A 25587-nucleotide genomic window follows, 5' to 3' on the forward strand; every position below is an offset into this window, starting at 1 on the left:
GTATACTACTTAGGAGTCTGCGATCAAAATTTGGTCGAGGTCTATGAAAGTTTTGGCGTGCAGGAGGTGATTGATAGTGGGATAGTTGAGCATTGTAAGCTTGGTAAACATGTTTAGGTTGGAAATATCTGGGTGAAGTAGGCTGATATGTGGGAGGTGGAGATGATTGATAAGTGGGTGGTGGAGTTTGGTAAGAGGGTGAGGGTGCTTGGTACTTTGGAGTAGGCTGATATGTGAGTGGAGGCATTGGGTAGGTTTGGTATTTGATAGGAGATTTGGTTCTCTGTGCCACCATTACGGCTCCTACGTCCCTTTTATTGCCACAACTGCAATGGGACACGCAAGCCAGTGTACAGTAAGTACCTGAATAGCTTCTGGACATTTAAAAAACTCTTGTAATGACAACCCAGAATCTTGTTGCTGGGTGACACTATCACCGTGCAGCTGTGGAACTTGAGCGAGAGAGTGTTCTATTTGTTGCTGTTGTAATGAATGCGAGACATTCTCCTGTTGTTGGGTCTGGTAGTATACATGAGCTGGAGAAACTTGGGCTTGATGCAACACCTGTGGCGGCTGCATTTGCATTTGCATGTGCAGGGGGCTTTGTAGCAAAAGATATTCCCTAGATCCAATATCACATTTGATGTTTTGAACATATTTTTATAAAATATATATAGCATTTGATATTCTTTTATCATTGTTATTAATTGCTTGATTAATTTGATAAGGTCCTTGATTAAATTTTGAGACTTGACATTGTGATGGAGATCATGATAATGAGAGTGAAGTCTCTTATAATTTAATCTAAATTTTGTTCTTGATTATAGGATTATTAATTTGGACATTAATAATCCGGTTAGATCAATATCTATGTGATCATCTTTATAGGATAAAGATTAGTTGATCTCGTTAACTAAATCACATAGATAGATGATTCATATAGAGATATGATCATTGAACCGACTCATTGGATAATTCCTAATGGTTAGAATTACCATAAACTGTCAATGGGATATTCTCTGGAAGAATGTGATGTAAGAACTTCCTTTGACATGATATCATCATAGTAATTGACAAGTTATTTATTATACTTTGATACTAGACACCTATGGCCCTAGGGCGATAGTTGAAAGGATATTGAATATGATTAAATACGTGTAGAATTAGTGATTGATCAAGATGGAATCTGTGAACTCTTGGTAATGAGTTTAAGCTCCATGTTGTCATGAATTATAACCGACCAAATTAAGACATTGGCCAGGGCGATTGAATAAAAGAAGAAAAGAGTTTCTTAGGTCATTCAATGGTTGATTATATTTTGACATGAACACATAGTTGGTCGACCATTAGGATTTGACAGTTGAACCATATCCTAGGCTGACCCAGAGCTATAATGACAGAAGGAATTAATGCATTATTCCTCTACAGGTTCTTGAGAGTAAATTGTATACTTCATGCTATCCGGTCGTTAAGGAGTGTTGCTAGACGCCACCCTTGATTAGTATATTGATGTGATCAATTTACTACCGGTTTAGTATTGAACCTATGGGGTCGCACACTAACGAGTGTTCTGATCTTTGCTAAAGGATTAATTACTTTATTATTTGATAATTAAATTAAAGAATTTAATTAGTCAAATAAATTTAGTTATTAGTCCAAATGAAATATTATTATATTCTTTGCTAGCACAGAGGATATAATTAATATTGTGAACAAATTGAAGTTTCTATTTAGAATAGAAAATAAATTATTTTTCTTGGTTGAAATATATTTGAGATATATATAATATGAATTAATATTGATTTATATAAAAGTTATATATATAAAATATTAATTAATTTACCAATTTGGAATTGGATAGGAAAAGTCCATAAAAGGACGTATGAATTGAATCTCCGATTTTCAACCCATTTAATATGGGAGTTAATTTTTTAATAGAAAAATATTAATAAGTAGAATTCAATTTAGAATTGAATTCTATAAATGTGTTGCATGTTTTTATTTTCAAAAATTGACTAAGTTATAGAATTCAATTTAGAATTGAATTCCATAAATGAGTTACATGTTTTTATTTTAAAATGGTGACTAAGTTGTAGAATTCAATTTAGAATTGAATTCCATAAATGAGTTATATGTTTTTATTTTAAAATGTTGACTAAGTTGTAGAATTCAATTTAGAATTGAATTTCATAAATAACTTACATGTTTTTTAAAATATTTACCATAAGACATGTGATTTGTATTTTCCAATGAAAATTATGTATATATATATATATATGTGTGTCTTAATTAAGAATTAGTGAGACATAGATCTTATACATATTGTAAAGAAACCAAGAGAGTTATTCTTGAGAAGAAAATTACTTTGAGAAAGTAATAGTACAATATAAAACCAAGATAGAAAATACTAGTACAAGAAAATTGTTTCTTGTTCTTCTGCCTTTGAGTTGAGATTTTTTGAGAAAAATTTCAACACAATATTTTCATTCAATTTGTTCACGGGGTTTCATTGATCAAGGAGTTGATAGCAAGGAACAGTCTCGGTGTGGATACACATAGAGTCTTCGCACTATCGAAGAAATTTAAAAACGAGACTCTCTTCACAAGGTATGTCTAAAATCCGATCTTTGATATGTAAATAAGTTTTAAACACGAAAATATCTGCCTAGAATTGTTTTTATCTTCCGCTGCGTGTTATGAACACCTCTATTCAATCCTGCATCAACACCTGTGTGGTGGCTGCATTTGCATTTGCATGTGCAGGGGCTTTGTAGCAAAGGACCACTTTGCTCTGACTGGGGTGAAGCTGGAACAAGTGGCCTAAGATGCTGTTGTGGAGGACGAGGAAGTTGAGGGGGCTGGAGTGGCTGCAGCTGGGTAATAGATGGTATAGAGTGAATGGCCGGAAGATGCTGTGAGATACTAGGGAGCTTTTCAGCGTGATATGGAACCGAGCTACTTCCATAAAGACTGACAGCTGATCCAGGCCTATTGGATAGCAAGGGTGGTGCTAATGGAGGTGGAGGATAAGATGTCACGATAGGACCAGATGCTGAAAGGTTACCTGGTCGTACATCACTTGAATGTGCAAGAGAGGTCTGCTGAAGCTCATTAGTTCCAACACTTTGATTATAAAATTGAGACTGGGAAGTTGGATTTTTTAATGAGGACAAATTAGAAAGGCTAATTGCATATGGCGGAGGAGTCGGAAGAAGTGGTGGAAGAGGCCTAACAGCTCCTCCAGGTGAAGAAAGGGATGTCCGTCCAAACTTTGAATCTCGCAAAGGACTGGATATCATAGAGGCCGAAGCCCCAGTTGATAAGTACTCAGCTTGAACCTGTTACGGAGAAAAACATCATATTTTAGTCAACCAATAATAATAATAATAATAACAGAAGTAGCAGCAATAACAATAATAATTAATAGTAAAAATAAGAAATACAAATATTGCATATTTTCCTCACATGGAAGCCTGGTGGTAAATGTGGCTGGACATCTATCATAGAGCTAACAAATGGAGAAGATTGGCTTATACGATCTGCACTTTGAGACAACATGGGTGACATGGTCACAGGAGGTGGAGTTGGTGGTAATGGTGGCTGCAATTTCTGGTCAAAATATCCTTGAGAACCAATGGTTTGAGGAGTTACTCCACTTTTCTGTACAGTGGCTCTAGAGTAGAAGTTAGGTGGCATTCGAGAATCAACAGCTGCATGTACAGATGATGGAGAAGCCTTTGTAAACGCAGAATCACCTACACTAGAACTAACTGCTGCTGCAGGTGAAGCGAACACATGGAGGTTTTAGGTGGGAAATTCTTCATGTCCTTGTACTGATCACTGAATTTTCTATCCGAAGAAACACTAGGTTGTTGAGCCAATGGCAGCTCAGGACGAGAAACTGACATCCTCGAAGAGAATTCACTTTGGGTATTTTCATCAGCATTTGAAGCCACCGGTGTGCCCAGCTGAGAAAACTGACTAGTTTCATTCACTTCGCTTTCTGTCTCTTCAACAATTGACCGGGGAGAGTTTTGTTCAACAACTACAGATGAGGGTTGATGTAGATTATCATCTGGCTGGGGAAAAGGCAGTTTATCATCAGGTTCTGATTCCTCTGCATCAAATACGATATCTATTCCCTGGATAATGATCATCATCAGGATCAGGCTTCAAATGACGAGATTTACTTGACTTCTCTGCCTCTGTTTTGTTTTCAGGTAGTGCTGCTTTCTCTTGTGCAGCAGCCGAATCAGAAACCACCATCCCTGGAGGATTTTGGCGTTCCCTTTGCCGAGCCGTGAAGTCATCCACATGAATAGACGGTGGTCTCCCACTAGTAGATCCTATTCGCGGGACTGCTATTACATTAGGATTATTAGATCCATCCGCACTTCTTTCCCTTGCAACATAGTCATCCACGTGCATAGGAGGAGGCCTGCTCGTGTTTGGCTTGCGCTGGCGGAAAGTGTCCCTACGAGTAGGACTTGAAGGGACAATGGTAGGTATAGATCCCCGTGGGAATGCACCCTGTATGGCGTTCTCAGCAGAGATACCATCTCCCCTGGAGCGCCTACTATTTGGCCCTTCCATTGAGGAGATCTTCCTTTTACCAGTAAGACCTGTCTGCGTCAACCTATCACGCAAATTTTCAGGGCACTCCCACAAAAACTTGACTCCAAATTCAATTAAGTCATAATCCTCGATCCTTTCAGTACCACCATCTACAATGGTGTGTATCTTTGAGGAACATGGAGTACCAGCTGGTGAAGGGAAAATAATACTGCTCGTTATATCATCTGCCTCAACTGTGCTGGTAGGTTTGTGAAGCAGAAGCATTAATGATCTTGCTGCCTCCTTGATCTGTCCAATAAAAATCCAATCACATACAAGGAGGTAACAATTAGAACAAACCATCAACAGGAAAGGAAAAGTATACCTGGTCCAAAGAAGTCTTGTCCGATCCAGGCAAGAAGGAACTGTCACTTGCCTTCAACAAATTAACAAGCTCCTCTATAGATTCAATGGTCCCCTCAACAAGCCCATCCATGGCAACATTGCCATTTTCAAATCCAAAGAGGTACTTGATTGCAGCAACCCTCTCCAAGTTCACACTAAAGAATTAACAATATTTAAGAACAAAATGCAAACCAAATTACAGGAAAATTGGTCAACAGTGACATCTCATGCAAAGCTTAACAGGTCATGTTGCCGATTTTGACTAACAACATTTGCCCGCATAGGATAACAAATCAAGTTACGGTCAGCTATATGGATCCTCATTGTTCAGTATCTATATTTAAGCTCATCTCAATTCTATGTTATATAAAATAAAATAAAGAAAACTATAACAAAAAGAAAAAACATTCTTTAGCACTAGGAGTTCTCAATGGCGTATAAATTTCTAACAAGACAAAAGACCCATAGCAAAAATTGGACATAAATTAAATATGCTAACATGACTAAAGCTTAACCCCAACTAATTCGTATCGCCTATATATATAAGGATCTTTTTTCTTCAGTTATCTCCCATTTTTTGCCGAGTCTATATGGACTTTAAAATATTGCAGGTCTTTCCATGTGATTTAAGGTTTACAATGATAAACATGCATCTAGAAGGATTTGAACAGTGGCCATGCACCGGAGAAACAGGTGGAATCTTCACACTTAACCAAGCACCCGCAGTCCCCAGCGTACAAAATGTAAAAATAGTACATGAACAAACGGACCTTTCCCCGTCAATTCAGAAGGACAAGGCACCCGAGGATAATGTCCCGATGCTCTGAACGGTATAAGCTGGTGGAATATCCTTTGAAGCAGTTGTCCTTAACAGAGTTTCCCAGCAACATAGCAATGGAGGATGCTCCTTCCAGTCAAGATTGAAATCACGGTTTAGATCATTTTCAAATTGTTTCTCAAACTCCTGATCCTCAATGTTAGAGGACTGAAATATTCATATATTATATACTTAAAAATATACTATTTTAAATAAAGTATTTATATAATATTTCAATTCTCTATATTTTCTAACAATGTTTTGCAGGAGATAAGAATGCTATTATTTAAGCAAGAAAATGAAAGTAACAAGAAGGTCGTAACATATTCACTCCACAATGCAAGAAGATCACGACGCATCTTCTTCATGACATATCTTCCTCGAGATACATCTTCCTCAAGATGCATCTTCCTCAAGACACATATTCCTCGAGACTGTTGAAGTTTGGCAAAATGCCAAAGTCCCACATTGGTTGGGAGTTAGGTTTGGGGGGGATTTTTCCCCTATAAAAGAAGGCCTAATGTTTAGGATTGAAACACACCTCTCATTTGCCTTCTCATCTGTTTAAGGCATTTGTATCTTCTCTCTTTAGTATTATTTCACTTGAATTTTTGGAGTAGAATAAAATATTGGTTGTGTCCGAGGAGTAGGCAAAATTAGCCGAACCTCGTAAATTCTGGTGTTCCCTTTATTATTGCTTTATTGTCTTATTTATTATTTGGTGGCTGTCATAATTTTTGGTATAGTAGTTGTGACTTATTCACACTCTATACATTTGGCTTCCGCAACAATTGGTATCAGAGCCAAGGTACTGTCTAAGTATGCTCTGTGGTTGCAGCATAGTCTGATCTTTCACATCAGAAAAGATTTATCTTGGTAACTGAGTCAAGGTTCTGTCTGAGTATGCTCTGTGGTTGCAGCTTAGTCTGATCTTCCACACCAGAAAGGAAATAATCTTGATTTGTGTCGTCAGCTATTAAATAATATTTGTGTCAAAGATGGGAGACAATAAACAAGAAGAATCTACATCAAGTGTCAACAATACGTCATCATTGGCATCTTCGCTTATGACAAGAATTGTGTCAAATGCGAAATTTGCGGTCGAAATATTTGACGGGTCCGGACATTTTGGGATGTGGCAAGGCGAGGTTCTAGATGTCCTTTTTCAACAAGGGCTAGATCTGGCCATTGAAGAAAAGAAACCAGATGTTATTGGAGAAGAAAATTGGAGAATTATCAACCGTGTTGCTTGCGGTACCATTCGATCCTACCTTGCTAGAGAGCAGAAATATCCATACACAAAGGAAACTTCTGCAAGTAAATTATGGAAAGCACTGGAGGATAAATTTTTGAAGAAAAACAGTCAAAATAAATTGTACATGAAGAAGAGACTGTTTCACTTCACCTATGTTCCTGGTACCACGATGAATGAACATATCACCAGTTTCAATAAGTTGGTTACAGATTTGCAAAATATGGATACAACTTATGATGATGGTGACTTGGCCTTGATGTTGTTGGCGTCACTTCCTGATGAGTACGAGCACCTTGAAACTACTCTACTCCATGGAAATGACGAAGTTTCTCTCAGAGAAGTTTGTTCGGCTTTGTACAGCTATGAACAAAGAAAGCGAGAAAAACAGAAGGGCGGAGAAGGAGAAGCACTATTTGTGAGGGGTCGTCCTCAAAATCAAACGAGGACAAAGAAGGGAAGATCCAAGTCAAGATCCAGACCCAGCAAAGATGAATGTGCCTTTTGTCGAGAAAAAGGGCACTGGAAGAAAGACTGTCCGAAGTTGAAGAATAAGGCCAAACATAACAATGGAAAGGCCATTATGGATTCAAATGTAGCTGATTGTGATGATTCAGACTTCTCATTAGTTACAACAGAGTCATCAACATCTTCAGACATATGGTTGATGGACTCGGCTTGTAGCTATCATATGTGTCCCAACAGGGACTGGTTCGTGGAATTTCAAGAAGGAGAATATGGAGTCGTCCACACAGCGGATAACAGCCCTCTTACCTCATATGGCATTGGTTCAATACGATTAAGGAACCATGATGGAATGATCAGAACATTGATAGATGTTCGATATGTACCGGATTTGAAGAAGAATCTCATCTCTGTGGGAGCCCTAGAATCAAAAGGGTTCAAAATCATTGCAGAAAATGGAGTGATGAGAGTATGCTCCGGTGCACTAGTGGTAATGAAGGCTAATCGGAAGAATAATAATATGTATCGCTATCGTGGCAATACAGTTATTGGGACAGCGACAGTGACATCCAGTGACGACAAAGAGGCAGAAGCAACCAAGCTATGGCACATGCGCTTGGGACATGCTGGAGGAAAATCCTTGAAAACTCTATCAGATCAAGGATTGTTAAAAGGAGTAAAGGCTTGCAACTTGGAGTTTTGTGAGCATTGTGTCAAAGGGAAACAGACAAGGGTTAAATTTGGTACAACGATCCATAATACTAAAGGCATTTTGGATTATGTACACTCTGATGTTTGGGGTCCTTCCAAAACACCTTCATTGGGTGGGAAGCACTATTTTGTAACCTTTGTTGATGATTTTTCTCGAAGAGTGTGGGTGTATACAATGAAAAACAAAGATGAAGTGCTGGGAATTTTTCTCAAATGGAAGACGATGGTGGAGAATCAAACAGGCAGGAGGATCAAGTGTATTCGCACAGACAATGGAGGTGAATACAAAAATGATCATTTCAATAAGGTCTGTGAAAATGATGGCATCGTCCGACACTTCACTGTTAGACATACACCACAACAGAATGGAGTGGCAGAACGTATGAACCGGACCTTGCTGGAGAAGGTACGGTGTATGTTGTCCAATGCTGGCTTGGGCAAAGAATTTTGGGCTGAGGCAATTACATATGCATGCCACCTCATTAATCGTCTACCATCTGCTGCTATTGATGGCAAAACACCATTTGAAAAATGGTACGGAAAACCTGCTGTAGATTATAACTCTTTGCACGTGTTTGGCTCAACTGCATATTATCATGTGACGGAGTCAAAATTGGATCCAAGGGCAAAGAAGGCTATTTTTATGGGAATTACTTCTGGAGTCAAAGGATATCGCTTATGGTGCCCTATGACAAAGAAAGTAATATTCAGCAGAGATGTTACCTTTGATGAATTTGCTATGGTAAATAAGGTAACAGAAGATACCAAACAAAATGAAGGTGCTTCTAAGCAGGTGGAGTTTGAGGGAAAATTTATTTTTCCTACACAAGAAGCAGAGGAGGAAACAAATGAAGATTACCCTCTGGAAGGAGAGCCAGTAGAGGAGATTCCAACTCAGGAATCTCAACAACAACTTGAATCAATAGCAACCAGCAGGCCAAAAAGAACAATAACGAAACTTGTTCGTCTCATAGAGACGGTTGCTTGTGCAACCTCAATTGTAGCTGATGATGTTCCTACTACTTATAAAGACGCTGTTCAAAGTTCAGAAGAAGATAAGTGGAGGATTGCCATGAATGATGAGATACAGTCCCTTCATCAGAATCATACATGGAGATTGGCCAATCTCCCGAAGGGAAAGAAAGCAATTGGGTGCAAATGGGTATTTGCAAAGAAGGAAGGATTTCCTAACCAAGTAGATGTTCGCTACAAAGCAAGATTGGTGGCCAAAGGATATGCTCAAAAGGAGGGAATTGATTACAATGAAGTGTTTTCTCCAGTTGTAAAACATTCCTCCATTAGAATTATGTTGGCTTTGGTAGCACAATTGGATTTGGAACTAGTTCAGATGGATGTGAAAACTGCGTTTTTACATGGAAACTTGGAGGAGGAAATCTACATGACTCAGCCAGAAGGATTCAAAGTTGCTGGAAAAGAAAATATGGTGTGCAAACTTGAAAAATCGTTGTACGGATTGAAACAATCTTCTAGACAATGGTACAAGCGATTTGACGAGTTTATGTTGCGGCAAGGGTACAAGAGAAGCAAATACGATCATTGTGTGTATTTGCACAAGCTTAAAGATGGTTCCTTTGTATATCTTCTCCTATATGTTGATGATATGTTGATAGCTTCCAAGAATTCGGAAGAAATTGATAAGTTGAAGATTCAACTGAAGAAGGAGTTCGAGATGAAGGATTTGGGTGAGGCAAAGAAAATTCTTGGCATGGAGATAATTAGAGATAGACGTTCAAAGAAACTCTGTTTATCTCAAAAGGAATATTTGAAGAGAGTACTTCAACGTTTTGGCATAGATGACAAGACTAAGCCAGTTAGTACTCCACTTGCTTCCCATTTTAAGCTAAGTACTACTATGTCGCCAATGGATGAAGCTGAACGAGAGTATATGTCAAAGGTACCATACGCAAATGCTGTTGGTAGCTTGATGTATGCAATGGTTTGCACAAGGCCTGACATTTCACAAGCTGTTGGAGTTATTAGCAGATATATGCACAATCCAGGGAAGGAGCATTGGCAAGCTGTGAAGTAGATTCTACGGTATATTCATAATACTGTAGATGTCGGGTTAGTTTTTGAGCAGGAAGACAATCAGTTTGTAGTTGGATATTGTGACTCAGATTTTGCGGGTGATATGGACAAACGAAGATCAACTACTGGTTATGTGTTTACTTTTGCAAAGGCACCAGTTAGTTGGAAGTCTACTTTGCAGTCAACAATTGCTTTGTCTACAACAGAGGCAGAGTACATGGCTATTACAGATGCTGTGAAAGAGGCAATTTGGCTTCAAGGATTGCTAAAGGAGCTTGGTGTTGAACAAAAAGGTATCACAATTTTTTGTGATAGTCAAAGTGCTATTCAATTAGCGAAGAACCAAGTTTATCATGCAAGGACGAAGCACATTGATGTTCGGTATCATTTCGTACGAGAAATCATAGAAGAAGGTGGAGTCACGGTGAAGAAAATTCATACTACAGAGAATCCTGCTGATATGCTGACAAAGGTGGTGACTGCGGTCAAGTTTCAACATTGTTTGGATTTGATCAACATTGTTGAACACTGAAGATTGAAGATGAAGACACAACCAAAATTTGTTATTGAGAGAGAATTGAAAATGTGGAATTTTGCCAAGGTGGAGATTTGTTGAAGTTTGGCAAAATGCCAAAGTCCCACATTGGTTGGGAGTTAAGTTTGGGGGGATTTTTCCCCTATAAAAGAAGGCCTAATGTTTAGGATTGAAACACACCTCTCATTTGCCTTCTCATCTGTTTAAGGCATTTGTATCTTCTCTCTTTAGTATTATTTCACTTGTATTTTTGGAGTAGAATAAAATATTGGTTGTGTCCGAGGAGTAGGCAAAATTAGCCGAACCTCGTAAATTCTGGTGTTCCCTTTATTATTGCTTTATTGTCTTATTTATTATTTGGTGGCTGTCATAATTTTTGGTATAGTAGTTGTGACTTATTCACACTCTATACATTTGGCTTCCGCAACAGAGACATATTCTCCTCAAGATACATCTTCCTCACTTGAGATCACAACACTTCAAGAAGAAATGTACTTCTATAAATAGAAGGCTACTCTCTGCGTATGAAGCATAGAGGAAAAAGGAACAAAAGAGCCACTTTATTTTCTAAAGTTTTGGTCACTTATTTTTTCTTGTTCTTCTCTCATTAATTCTTATAATTTTTAGATTTCATTGTAGTATTGGCAATATAGGCCATATTATAGAAGTCCTTTCTTTTTCAAATACTCGATAATGGAGTAGTGTCTTTTTGTTGGGATAGTTGATGAAGCTTGATATATATATTTACAATAGTTTTCTCAAACTTATTACATACTTGGCCTGAGCTTCTCTAGCTCCACTTTTATATTGTGCTGGGGTGTTAGATTTTAATTAGCCACATCTATCTATTTATTTCTCAAGTTACTTGTATTGATTTTGTAATTCTCACGAAGCAAAATCGATACATACTAACTAGTGTGAATCAATAGATAGAGGGTAATTTTCAGCAATCTAGCATTCCAAATCTTGATTTTTGCTTACTTCAATTTTAATTCTCACGGAGAAACTGTTATAAGCAATATCATTGATTTTGTAGTAAAAATATTCTCTAGTTTTTACTACCTCTTAGCACAATTCAGGCAAGACATCGGTCTTATCGTCACTAGTCGTAAGTTAGTTAATGATATAATCTCAAGGAGTATTATTAATTGTTTACTTTCTAGTGAGCAAAACATAATTGTATTAGTAATAAGCAATTATTCATTAGTGAAATATATGTAGAAATTGAGATTTCATTATAAAAATATTGTCAAGTGAATTCAATGATTTCCAACACTTTTTAAATATAAATTTTCCACAAGTTGTTTTTTATTAAGTAATTTACAAATTCAAAATCCTACTTTTTTCATCAATTTAGTTCTCTCAAATAGTAGCTAAAATATTACAAGTTTGTAACATAGATTTTCCAATTTATATGGGACGATATCTTAAATTATATTAGAATTTGACTAAGCACAAGTAGAAAAATCCTATACACATTGGCTTCATCAAGGACTGAACATGCAGACAAAGTGAAAGCAGAGCATCTTTTCCCTTGGCCGATGACCACAATAATCTCAAAACTAGCAGGCAGGAAAGCAATTCCTTTCCAGCAGGAAGGACCTGATATGTTTATCCAGGAGAAGGAAGTAATGTCAAAGATTCACGAATGAGCAAAAGAAAGCAAGAAATATACTTGTTAACTTACATTCAAAAAAGAAAGCAAGAAAAGTACTTGACCAGCCACATCATCTTAAAAAACTAGTTGGGAAAAAGAATACTTCCTCCGTTCTTATCTATGTGAACCTGTTTGACTGGGTACGAAATTTAAGAAAAAAATAAAGACTTTTAAAATTTGTGGTCCTAAACAAGTCCAAATGACACCCAGAGTATTTGTGTGGTTATAAAACCTTCTCATTAAGGGTAGAGTTGTAAGTTTAAGCTAAATTATTACCAAATTTAAAAAGGTTTCATTCTTTTTGGAACGAACCAAAAAGGAAATAGATTTATTGGAACAGAGGGAGTACTAATTATATTTCCATGGGCTGAGTTCCGAATACTAACACAGGTTGGGGACACCAATAACAAACCAGTAATATTTTACATGGGCTGAGTTCCGAATGACATAACAAGGTTTCCTACAGAATAAGTTGTGATTATTGGAAACCAATCGGAAGGCCAAAAACTTTTTATAAGGTAATAAGATCCCCAAGGCCAAAATATTATCCTCTAAAAATTTGTTCGAGGAGGACGCTCATCAAGAATCATGTGGAAAATGGCCGACCTAGGAAAATCAGTTTTTGAGGGTTTGGTTATGCACAACGGTTGATATCATTTGATAGTAAGTGCAGGTGGCGCAAGCGGGGGAGGGGGGGGGGTACTTGGTGATTGCTGTAAAAGAGTATGATATTGTCTAGGACTGTGGAAACAAGTTATATAGAGCAGGAGCAGAGAGACCTGAGCTGACAAAGGATTGCGCCTTAAAAAGCCTATTCTGTTTTCTTTTTCTGTTACACATTTCCCATGTATTAACATATAACAAAACACCAGAAATGAAGTCTAGATTTCCCTTTTTAATTCAGGACGCGTGTCTCCTCACTTCCCTGTTTTATTTGGAAAATATCCAAATATTTCCGACTTGGATAATACAATTGGATACCTATTAAATGGAGGTTTTTTTTTTTTAATTTTCACTTGGTATAGAAAGAGATGAATACTGTTAAAGAGGTTTATGTTGTGAATAAACCCCGTAAAAATAGTATTCACGGTATTAGTGATAAACACAGAACACTAAGTTATGGTTAAATCAACAAGAATATAAATGCAGCAATAATGACACCAAAAGTTTACGTGAAAACCCTTCTGAATAAGGAAAAAACCACGGCCAAGAAGAGCAGCTGATATCACTATAGCGAGGATTTTTATACTGTGTGGTAACGAGTACGAATACTCCTAAGACCACTAGACCCTCAAAAGAAATAAACACTCTTTTGCTTTTTCCATCTAACTACAATATCTCTCACACTCTATTTTTCTTCACAAACTATTTTCTTATAGTTTATGGAATACCTTGCTCTCTCTCTTTTCTCTCTTTGTTGGTACGTAGAAATGAGAGTTAAGACTCTTCTTTTATAGCCAAAACCTCACTCTCTAAAGCCTACAATATTTGACAATTTACACACCCTTTTCATAATTTCAACAATGTTGTCTACCAAACCAAATCATGTCAATAAAATTAGCTACCAAATTATACTAATTCAACAAGGTTGACTACCAAACTAAACCAAGTCAATAAAATTGGCTACCAAATCACTTGAATGAGATGGACACCATATCAATCTCCCCCTCCGGTCTCATTCATCTAGAGGAGGTAGCACTATCTTCTAGTTTGAGTGCATGCCGACAAGTTCTTTGCATAGCTCGAACTTGTCTCTTGGTACCACCTTGGTCAACATATCTGCAGGATTTTCACTTGTGTGAATCTTTTTGACTTGAAATGATTCGTTCTCCACTTGCTCACGAATCCAATGATATCTGACGTCAATGTGTTTTGTTCTAGCATGGTGCATGGAGTTTTTGCTCAGGTCTATTGTACTCTGACTGTCGCAATAGACAACATACTCCATCTGTCACAATCCAAGTTCTTGAAGAAATCTGTTGAGCCATATCATCTCTTTGCCAGCTTCAGTAGCCGCAATATACTCCGCTTCAGTTGTAGATAGTGCGACACACTTCTGCAACTTCGACAGCCATGATATAGCTCCCCTTGAAATAGTAAACAAATATCCAGTAGTGGATTTGCTGTTATCAAGGTCACCTGCCATATCAGAATCTATATAGCCCTTCAAAATTGGATTTGATCCTTCAAAACATAAGCATTCATGTGAGCTTCCTCTTAGATACCTGAGTATCCACTTTACAGCTTCCCAATGTTCTTTTCCTAGATTTTCGAGAAATCTACTAACAACACCGACTGCATGAGAAATATCTGGCCGAGTGCATACCATTGCATACATCAAACTTCCAACGGCAGAGGAATAAGGAATCTTGGCCATTCTCTCTTTTTCCTCAGTTGTTGTTGGACACATCTTCTTGCTCAACTTCAGATGACCAGGAAGGGGTGTGCAAACCAACTTAGCACTTTTCACATTGAAGCGGTCCAGTACACGTTTTATGTACTTCTCTTGTGACAAGTAAAACTTCCTTTCGTTTCTCGAACGTGTAATTCTCATGCCTAAAATCTGCTTAGCATGACCCAAGTCTTTTATTGCAAAAGACTTATTCAACTGTTTCTTCAACTCATCAATCTTGGAAGCATTCCTGCCCACAATCAACATATCATCCACATATAGCAAGAGGATGATAAAATCGTCATCAGAAAATCTTTGTACAAACACACAGTGATCTGAAGAAGTCTTCTTGTAGCCTTGCTCCCACATAACAGACTCAAACTTCTTGTCTCACTGTCTGGGAGCTTGCTTCAATCCATATAGACCCTTCTTAAGTTTGCATACAAGATTTTTCTTACCCTTTGCCTTGAATCCCTCAGGTTGTTCCATATAAATCTCCTCTTCTAAGTCACCATGAAGAAAAACAGTCTTCACATCCATCTGCTCAATCTCCAAATCAAGACTAGCAGTCAAACCAAGAACTGTCCTAATGGAGGACATTTTCACGACAGGAGAAAATATTTTGTCAAAGTCAATACCTTTCCTTTAACCAAATCCCTTGACAACCAATCTAGCTTTGTATCTGGGCTTCAAACTATGTTCTTCAGCTTTAACTTTGAACACCCACTTGTTCTTCAAAGCTCTCATGCCCTTAAGCAATTTCACCAACTCATAAGTATGGTTCTCATGTAGAGATTTCATCTCATCTTGCATGGCTTCAATCCATTGATCCTTGTGCTCATCTTCTATGGCCTCCGCATAACATTTAGGTTCTCCCCCATCAGTGAGTAATACATACTCATTGGGTGAATAACGGGAGGAAGGAGTACGAGGTCTAGAAGACCCCCTAAGTGGAATATCTAACTCGTCCACAAGTTCGTGAGTATGAGCATATACCTCATCAATATTAGCATTGTTATCACCATCACCATCAATATGTTGATCTGGAATATGGTTCTGGGCATCACCATCATCATTGAGCCCACAAACGCTATCCGCATTTGTATGAGGAACTTCATCAAGATTAACTAAACCTTCAGAACTTGGAGATTTTAGCTTCTCCGCTTTGTTAATATCTTCAATGGTTTGATCCTCCACGAAGATAACATCACGACTTCTCACGACCTTCTTCTCAATTGGATCATATAGCCTGTAACCAAACTCATCAAGGCCATAACCAATGAAGATGCACTGCCTTGTCTTGGCAGTTAATTTTGACCTCTCATCTTTAGGCACATGTACAAAATCTTTGCAACCAAACACTTTCAAGTGGTTATAGGAAACATCCTTGCCATACCAAACTTTGTTTGGAGCATCACTTTGCAAGGCAACCGCAAGGGATAGATTAATAACATGTGCGGCGGTCAATAAAGCCTCACCCCAAAAGGAATTCAGCAACTTTGCTTCAGAAAGAAACATTTGACTCTTTCCATCAAGGTTCTATTCATCCTTTGTGCTAAACCATTAAGCTGAGAAGTCTTAGGAGGAGTCTTCTGGTGTCTGATACCCTGTTGTTTGTCGTATTCGTCAAACGGTCCACAATATTCACCACCGTTATCAGTACGAATACACTTCAGCTTCTTTCCAGTTTTTCTTTCAACTGAAGCCTGAAACTGCTTAAAGACACCCAACACTTGGTCTTTAGTCTTCAAGATGTAGACCCAAAGTTTCCTTGAACAATCATCAATAAAGGTTGCAAAATAAATTGCACCACCCAAAGTTCTTGTCTTCATTGGACCACATAAATCTGAATGCACTAACTCAAGCAACTCTGTCTTTCTTGAAGAAGGATGAAACTAGAAAGAAACTCTTTTTTGTTTTCCAACCAAGCAGTGCTCACATTTTTCTAATTTTGCACTTTCAAAATGTGACAACAATTTTTTCTTGGGTAGAACATTTAGTCCTTTCTCGCTAATGTGGCTAAGCCTCTTATGCCATAACGTTGTTATTACTCTCAACGACATTCACCATATCAACACAGGTAGAGGCCGTAGTCCAGTATAGACCACGACGCTTTTCCCCACGAGCCACAATCATGGAGCCCTTAGTGAGCTTCCACTTTCCAGCACCATTGGTACTGACATATCCCTCATCATCCAAAACACCAACAGAGATCAAGTGCAAACGAACATCAGGTGCATGTTTTACATTGTTTAAAACTAGTTTAGTTCCAATACTAGTTTCCAAACAAATCGTTCCAACACTAGCCACCCTAGATACAATCTCATTACTCATACTCAAAGTTCCAAAGTCACCCTGAGTATAGGATGAGAAAAATTCCTTCCTTGATGTCACATGAGATGTGGCACCACTGTCCACAACCCAGATTGACTCATCACAAGCAATATTTATCAGATCCGCATCAAGGATTGTAACAAGATCTTCTATAGTGACGGTGGCCACACGATTTCTATCTTCTTTCTATTCTTCCTTGTCTCTATTCTCCTTTTTTAAAATCTGGCAGAACTTCTTTTTGTGCCCTTTCTTCCCGCAATGATAGCACTCAATATCTTTAAGTCTGCTTCTGGATTTGCTTCTATTGTGTTCTCTATTTTGAGAACCCCGATTCTTGATTCTCCCCCTAGAGTCAGTCACCAAGACATCTGATGAGGAGGAACCCTGAGATTTTCTTCTCATCTCTTCATTTAGAAGGCTGCTCTTGGCAAGATCCATAGAGATCACACCATCGCGGAACCATCGTGGTATTTTAAACCCAACATCTGCTTTATCAGAAACATCTTGTTGTTTCCAGTTTTCCGACCATACAGACTTTCAAGGTGCTCCTATAGGGTCCGAGCATCATGTCTCCCCAGAAATATGGTTCAAAACATTATCGTCAACCCACTGTCTAATAAAACCGCAAACCTGCCTATGTAATAAATTCCACTCTTCATCTGATTTATTATCAGGCTTTATAGTGGTGAAGACAGGTTGATGAAAATTCTTGACATAAAGCAAATCTTCCATTTTGCCCTTCCAAAAGGCATAATTTGTCCCATTTAAGTAACCATTCTACTAGTGTTGGCTTCCATAGTTTATCACAAATACAAATACTATTTATTAGGAGACCAAAGTAATTCTTTTCTGATATGGAAGTTCAGACTGTGCTGCAACCACAGAGCATACTCAGACAGAACCTTTGCTCTGATACCACTTGTTGGGAATAAGCCCCGTAAAAATAGTATTCACGGTATTAGTGATAAACACAGAACACTAAGTTATGGTTAAATTAACAAGAATAGAAATGCAGCAATAATGACACCAAGATTTTACGTGGAAATCCTTCTGAATAAGGGAAAAACCACGGTCAAGAAGAGCAACTGATATCACTATAGCGAGGAATTTTACACTGTGTAGTAACGAGTACGAATACTCCTAAGACCACTACACCCTCAAAAGAAATAAACACTCTTTTGCTTTTTCCACCTCACTACAATATCTCTCACACTCTATTTTTCTTCACAAACTATTTTCTTATAGTTTATAGAATACCTTTCTCTCTCTCTTTTCTCTCTTTTTTGGTATGTAGAAATGAGAGTTTTGTCATGTCCTTAGTTGTTAACTAAGTACACGTGCAACACTTGACAACTCGCTCACGATCTTGCACAACTTGCTCACATTCTTGCTATGTCAAGTCAGCCTTACTATACTCAAGATCGCTAAGAGAATGGAAGAAAGAATACAAGAGAATTGTTAAAGGAAGCTTTGTATTAGAGAGAACTTGAATTGTTTGCTTGGTGAATTACAAATGAATGGCCCCCTTTATATACTAGTTTCATAGGGGCTAGTGTGTAAATATTAATTATTACACAAGTCCTTGATATCTACAAGATAATGACTTTTTCTAGAATTCTCTACAATCCTAGAAGATTCCAAGGACTTTCCTAGCAAATCCATAAGGATCTAGGTTCTTCCTAAGGAAATGCCCATACCTCTAGAATCTTCTTACAAATGCTAGCCTTCTTCTTATATAAGCTTCCACATAGCATTAATATATGCCAAATGGCGCCTATGTGGCATGATGACATGGCCGGTCATCACATAAGGCTCTTCTTTTATAGCCAAAACCTCACTCTCTAAAGCCTATAATATTTGATAATTTACACACCCTTTTCACAATTTCAACAAGGTTGGCTATCAAACCAAACCAAGTCAATAAAATTAGCTACCAAATTATATTAATTCAACAAGGTTGACTACCAAACCAAACCAAGTCAATAAAATTGGCTACCAAATCAATTGAATGAGATGGACACCATATCAGTTTACCCATCAAATTTGGGCTGGCTTCAAAATATTCATAATCAACCAAATAATTTTGGTCAAACCTCAAAATTTTATTTTTCTTCTCCTCGAACATATCAAATATCCATGGCACCTGCTGGTTCTTCTACCACCAAAGATAAACCTTCACCTATCCCTTCTCTCTCCTGGAGTGTGTAGTGATCATGGGTCTCCCACCTCATCCAAAATATTTCCCCCTAATCCATCTCTCTTTTTCTTTATATATATGTGAAACATATTTACGATAGAAAAAAATGAAGGGAAAGAGATGCTTGTTGGAGATATGGTATTAAATATCTTGGGGATGCTTACATACTATACTAACAGTTTCGTATCAGTTTCTATTCGAGAACACTACACCCCTTGTTTAACCAAAAAATAGAATCTTAGTCAAAGCTAGAATTTTAGAAGAACACGGGTTACTGATAATCGAAGAAATATATAAAAGAAATTGACTTTTAATAACAAGATGAGCAGAAGAAAGTAGTTCAATGTATTCCAATAGTATGTTGTGTCTACAAATGTGCAGCATTCTCCCTTTTATAATGGTTTTTTGGAGATATGTGTATTGCCTTTGTCTTAATAAGGCAATTATGAGCAATAAATGACAATAAAAGAAACGTTACTCAATCATTTATATTAAATACAAATTCTCTAACATACTAGGTATTTAATATATATCAAATACTGAATTTGGACTCTTATGCGTTGTCAGATTCATTTCCTTGATTCTTCTTGATCTTTGAATGACTTAAATAGGTACGGGCGCCGAACTATTTGAATAACTACCCGTATCTCTTTCATCCCCTTTTCTTGTATTTGTTGTTGCTCGTGCCTCTTGGCTAATTATAATTCTTTGACCTTTTGACTAATCCACGTGTCATGACACGCCACCTTTAATATACAAACTCTAATTTTTCCCAATACAGATAGTCCTCCCATTTTCCGTTTATTTATCAATTCAATATTTGGAAAGTGGAGTTCATTAAAAAAAGGAATTTATGTCATCATTAATGCTATGACAACATTGACGCTTCAATTGTCTCTTCTATTAAATGATCTATACACGTGTCATTCTCTCATCGGGTCTGCAGTTTTGCAGCCTTTTCTAAGGCTTTTACAGCTCCACTATTCACGAAGAGCTAGTTGCCTTTATTATAGGCTTTCCATCATTACACTTCTTGCCTTTGACGGTTGTTTTCTCATATAAATATAACTTTTTTTTCTCTTATCCTCTTCTTCATAAAGTTTTATCGAATACTTTACTCTTCGACATTGTTCTCTTCTCCCTTAATTCGACCTTCTTCATCATGTCTTCTTCAAACCCTAACCCAAGAAGAGTTCCTATCTTGGATAACTTCCCCAATGCCCCTGTTAGACATAGAAGGGGAGGTAGACTTCGCAGCTTAGGGTCTACTCGAGATGGTTCGTCTATGCCTTCTTCTAGTTCTGGTCCTTGTTCTAGAACCAAAGGTTCCCTTTCTCAGAGATCTTCTTCTAGGAGTAAGGATCACTCTGAACCTTTACGCGAGCCTTTAGTAGAGGAGATAGTCCCTTCAGAATTATCTTTTCACTATGACAGGGAATCTCTTAGAAACCAGGTTTCTGCTTTAAACCATGTCGATACTTATCCCACTCAAATTACAGAGGTTTTGACTTTTATAGTTTGTAAGGACTATCATTGGAGTAATGATTTTCCCATTATTATCCCTAACCCGAATAAGAGAATTATTTCTTATCTGACTGGGTTCTCTTTTGTTTATACTTACCTTTTTTTACTTTAGGGTTTAGGCCAGCAATCGATCCAGTCATTCTTGAATTTTGTCGTTTCTTCAATGTCTGTTTGGGTCAAATTGGCCCAATCATATGGAGGGTTGTTGCCTGTTTGAGGCATTTTGCCACTAGGGCTTAAGGCCCTTTTACTTTTCCTCACTTGATTCATCTTTACTCACCTAGGATTTTTCGCACTAGTAGCCAGGAGTAAGAGGGTTCTGGTGAGCCCCGAAGATGACAAGGATCGCGGCTGGTATGCCCGATTTGTTGCTGTCCCCATTGTTGGTTTAGTGGGTGAAGATAATGTTCCCTTCCCTGAGAAGTGGAATTTTGCACGTAAGTCTTCTATTCTTCTCGTACCTTTTTCTTTCAATTTTGATTTTTTTTAATTCTCTCCCTCTCCTCTTTGTAGCAATCATGGGAGTTGTGGATAAAGTTCCCGACTTTCGTGGTTGGGTAGAAAAATTATTGAAGGCCGCACCTATGGAGGCCAGGTCCTGGAAATCTATTTCCAATTAGTACGGTTGGAAAGTGAAAACTCATGGTAAGAGTTTTTTTTATTTTCTTGTATGTAAAATCTTCTATTTATTGCTTAAATTTTCATCCTTCTTTTTGTTAGGATTTTCAATTCGAGGCGTTTCTGCTGAAGCAGTTGCGGCCTCTCGAACCTCTACAGGAGCTCAACTCACTTTAAAGAGAGCTCAGGACATACTTGTGAAGAGGAAGACCATTGATGAAGATTCCGAGGAGGAAGATGAAGATGGCTCTTTGATAAAGAGGCCAAGGGCTAGAAGACGTGTTATGTTTGATGATGAGGCTGAAGTTTCTCCCCGTGCCTCTTTTGCCGAGCCTGTTCATCTCGTTTCTAATGACGATGTTACCCCCCAAGATACTCGTGAATCCACCGACCAACTTTTTGCTAGTGGTTTCGATAGTGGTGATCTCGGGCCTGTTTTAGATGAAGTGCCTTTATCGTCTTTTTCATCACCCGTGCCTATGATTCCTTCTTTACCAGCCCCTGTTATTTTCGTTCCTTCTTCTACTACACTTACCTCTTCTCCGGATCCTCCTTTGATTATTCCCCCTCCTATTGTTCATCATACTGAAGTTGGTTCTACAAGCAAAACTACTGCTATGAGGAGCGTGACTATTGAAGTTCCCGCCAATAGCAGCCTTTTGAGAAAATCTGGTCAGGCAGACGTTTGGCTTGAGCCTTTGATTGGCTCAATTGAAAAAGAGAAGATGAATAGCCATAGCTGCTTGACTTTGATGAACGACATTGTTCATGCCACTTTAAAGCTATTTTCCTCCTTTAATTTTTTTTTCTCTTTACTTTTGGATTCTTACTTTCCTTCTTTACTATTTTCAGGCCAACCTCATTGGTACAGAGTTGATGGGCAGAATTTCTCTTTTAGAGAAGGTGGCCCGTGACTCTGAGAAAATAATTCTTGAGGCCGAGAAAATGACTCATGAGGCTCAACTAGAAGCGGCTAATTGGAAAGGGCAATTTGATAGTGCACAAATTGCTATTGAAGATATGTAAGAGAATAGGAGTAACATGGAGCAGCAAGTGCGGGCATTGATGTCGGAATTGGCAGTGGCCAAGGCTTCTTCAAGCCAAGCAGAGAAGGACAAAGAGTACCTTGAATCTTCTTTCTCAGATCAGCTATCTAAGGCAAATGAAGAGATTAAGGAATTGAAGGCACTTCTGAGTCAAAAGGAGGTTTATGAGAAGGATCTTGCACAGAGCTTGACTCAAACATAAATGGACTTGAGGGCCTCCTCTGATAAAATTCGTGCTTTGGAAAGTTCCAATGCCTCTCTTCAAATCTCTTTCAATTCCACCTTAGCTGAAAATGAAGAGCTCAAAAGTGAAATTGTTGTTTGGGAAAGAGATTACGAGCTTCTCGAGGATAAAATGGTTGTTGAGGTAAGTTGGACTTTTCTGAATTCTCGTCGTAATGCCTTAATCGAGGCTAGCCAAGAGAACTTTAATTTAGAGTTAGAATTGGCTAAAGTCATGGAGACTATTTAGAAGGCTCAACAAATCTCTCGCAATTGAGGCTCCCGTGGCTGAAGCTCCTGAAACTGATGTTGCTGAAGCTACCGTGGATCAAGCTCCCGAAGGTGAAGCTTCCGTGACTCTTGCTCCCCTAATCGAGCCTGTTGTTTCAAGTCAAGTTGACACCGTGCTTGTGGCTGCTCCTTCTGATGTTGGCACCGTTACTTCTGATGCTCCTGCCTCTCAGTGACTAGTTTTTATAACTTAACTTGTTTTTGTTTTTTTTTCTTTTTGGAAGACAATGATCAAACCCTTAGCTTGTTTTAAGGGGTTTTTAGAAGGAAAAAGTCCCCAGTTCTTATCTGTATAAAATAATTTTGATGACTAAGTTTATACTTAGTCTTTAGATTTTAAATATATTAAGAAGTTTTTATTACTTCTATTCGTTCTATTCTTGCCTTTTATTTTTAAGGACTTAAAGAATAGCTTGCATTTTTATCCTTTGAAAATGCTCTATGATTAATCTCATGACTTAATAACATGAGTTTTATAAAAGAGGGCCCTTTTATATTTTCGACACTTAATGAAGGAGACGTCTCAACTTCATAATGATGTTATAATATAATGAAAGGAATGGGAACACACAGGTTTTGTTTGAAATAACTTTGACAGGTTTCTATTTATGAACCTTGACAAGTTAAATAATGCTTTACATGTATTTGGATTAAATCTATAACTTTCTCATAACTGTTTTTCTTGTAACAGATTTTTTTAATAGAAAAATAATACACACAAGGTTTGTCCTTATAACCCGTTTCAGTACAAGATTTGAGAAGTTACACCATTATTCTCATGAGAAAGAACACTATGATAAATTCCATAGCTCTTCATTGTCTTAATGGGAAAGAACACTATGATGAGTGTTATAAATGTCGTAACTTTGTAACTTCTGCTCTACACTTGTTTCTTCTAAACTTGATTTTTTCTTCAAATCTTTGTTTGAGATTTATACATATGTCTGTGTGTATTAGGTAGTCCCCCAAGTGGTTGAGCATTGAAGATTGAAGCCTCGAGCACTTATTTGTTTCTCTCATCTTGGTCCACTTCCTAAAAAAGGAAAAACACACGGGACTCGGAGGAACGATTATAGATGAAGACTGCATAACCCATTTTTGTTTCTATCAGAATAATTGTAACCCTGGGCCAGGAATTTTAGGTTACTCTGTGTGCCTTACAGGTCGTGACTCATTATTTAGCACGGGTTAGCTTTTTGTCTATCATCTAAAATCGTTAGTAAAATTAATAATTTCAAAAATGAAATTTAAAATGATTATACCTGACCGTGGGTTTTCCTTAGAAATAGTATCTCTTCAAATGAACAGCATTCCAATGTGAAGGCAGTATCTTGCCATCCATTGTTTCCAGTTCATATGGTCCCTTTCCTACAACATCACTAATTCTGTAGGGTCCTTCCCATGTTGGACTTAACTTCCCTGAGTTAGTTACCATTGTATATTGAAAGACCTTTTTAAGCACGAAGTCCCCAATTTTGAAGAATCTGAGGCGCGTTTTTCGGTTGTAATATCATTCAATGACTTGCTTTTGTGCTGCCATCCTTATTAATGCAGCTTCTCTTCTTCCCTCGAGTAAATCAATATTGACCCGCATCTCTTTGTTGTTAGACTCTTCCGTTGCCTGCATGAACCGTGTGCTCGACTCTCCTATCTCAACTGGAATTAAGGCTTCGGCTCCGTAAACCAACGAGAATGGTGTTTCACCCGTACTTGTTTTAGCAGTTGTTCGATATGCCCATAAAACCCCAGGTAATACTTCAGGCCAGTTACTTTTTGCTTCTTATAAGCGCTTCTTCAAATTGTTAATGATAATCTTGTTTGTTGACTCTGTCTGCCCATTACCCACTGGATGGTATGGTGTTGACGTAATCCTTTTAATTTGCCAGCTTTGAAAAAATTCCGTGATCTGAGCTCCAATAAATTGAGGGCCATTATCACATACGATCTCCTTTGGCACGCCGAATCGACATATGATATTCCACCAAATAAAATCTCTAACTTCTTTTTCTCACACCTGTTTAAATGCACCTGCCTCTACCCATTTAGTAAAATAATTAGTGAGAACAAGTAAAAAAATTTACATGTCTTTTTGCTTGCGGTAGTGGACCCACGATATCCATTCCCCATTTCATAAATGGCCACGGTGCAGTGACCGGATGTAACAATTCCACGGGTCTATGTATATTGTTACCATACCTTTGACATTTATCACATTTAGCCACGAAACTTTCTGCCTCCTCTTCCATTTTGGGCCGGTAATAATCTGCCCTAATCAAGGTTCTCACAGTGATCTTCCACCTGCGTGATTCCCATAATGACCCTCGTGCACTTCTCTCATTACGTACTCTGTTTGCGCAGGTCCAAGACATCTTGCTAATGGACCACCAATCATTTTACGATACAAATTGCCTTGTTTTAAGCAGTACCGAGCAGCTCTTCTTTGAAGCGCACAAGCCTTTTTCTTGTCATTAGGAACGGTTCCATTCTGCAAAAAAGCCACATTTCGTTCCTCCAATCC

The 25587-nt window shown here is 37.9% G+C and overlaps 1 protein-coding gene across 7 annotated transcripts in view; it reads right to left on the reverse strand.

Annotated features, from left to right (window-relative positions):
* Positions 1–2486: 2486 nt before the first annotated feature.
* LOC107798456 (protein virilizer homolog) overlaps positions 2487–25587 on the reverse strand; it is a 48606-nt gene continuing 25505 nt past the window's right edge. For 5 of the 7 annotated variants that reach the window (XM_075255714.1, XM_075255713.1, XM_075255709.1 and 2 more), the window contains 4 exons: positions 5730–5866; positions 4940–5114; positions 3466–4863; positions 2487–3338 (listed from right to left, as the gene is read on the reverse strand). The gene's annotated coding sequence lies outside the window, so the exon portion shown is untranslated. Of the gene's footprint in view, positions 3339–3465; positions 4864–4939; positions 5115–5729; positions 5867–12255; positions 12391–25587 lie in introns of those variants that run through there. The other 2 variants (XM_075255712.1, XM_075255717.1) reach the window with 2 other exon arrangements.

This window comes from Nicotiana tabacum, chromosome 6 (assembly GCF_000715075.1).
Source record: "Nicotiana tabacum cultivar K326 chromosome 6, ASM71507v2, whole genome shotgun sequence".
NCBI classification, from domain to species: domain Eukaryota; kingdom Viridiplantae; phylum Streptophyta; class Magnoliopsida; order Solanales; family Solanaceae; genus Nicotiana; species Nicotiana tabacum.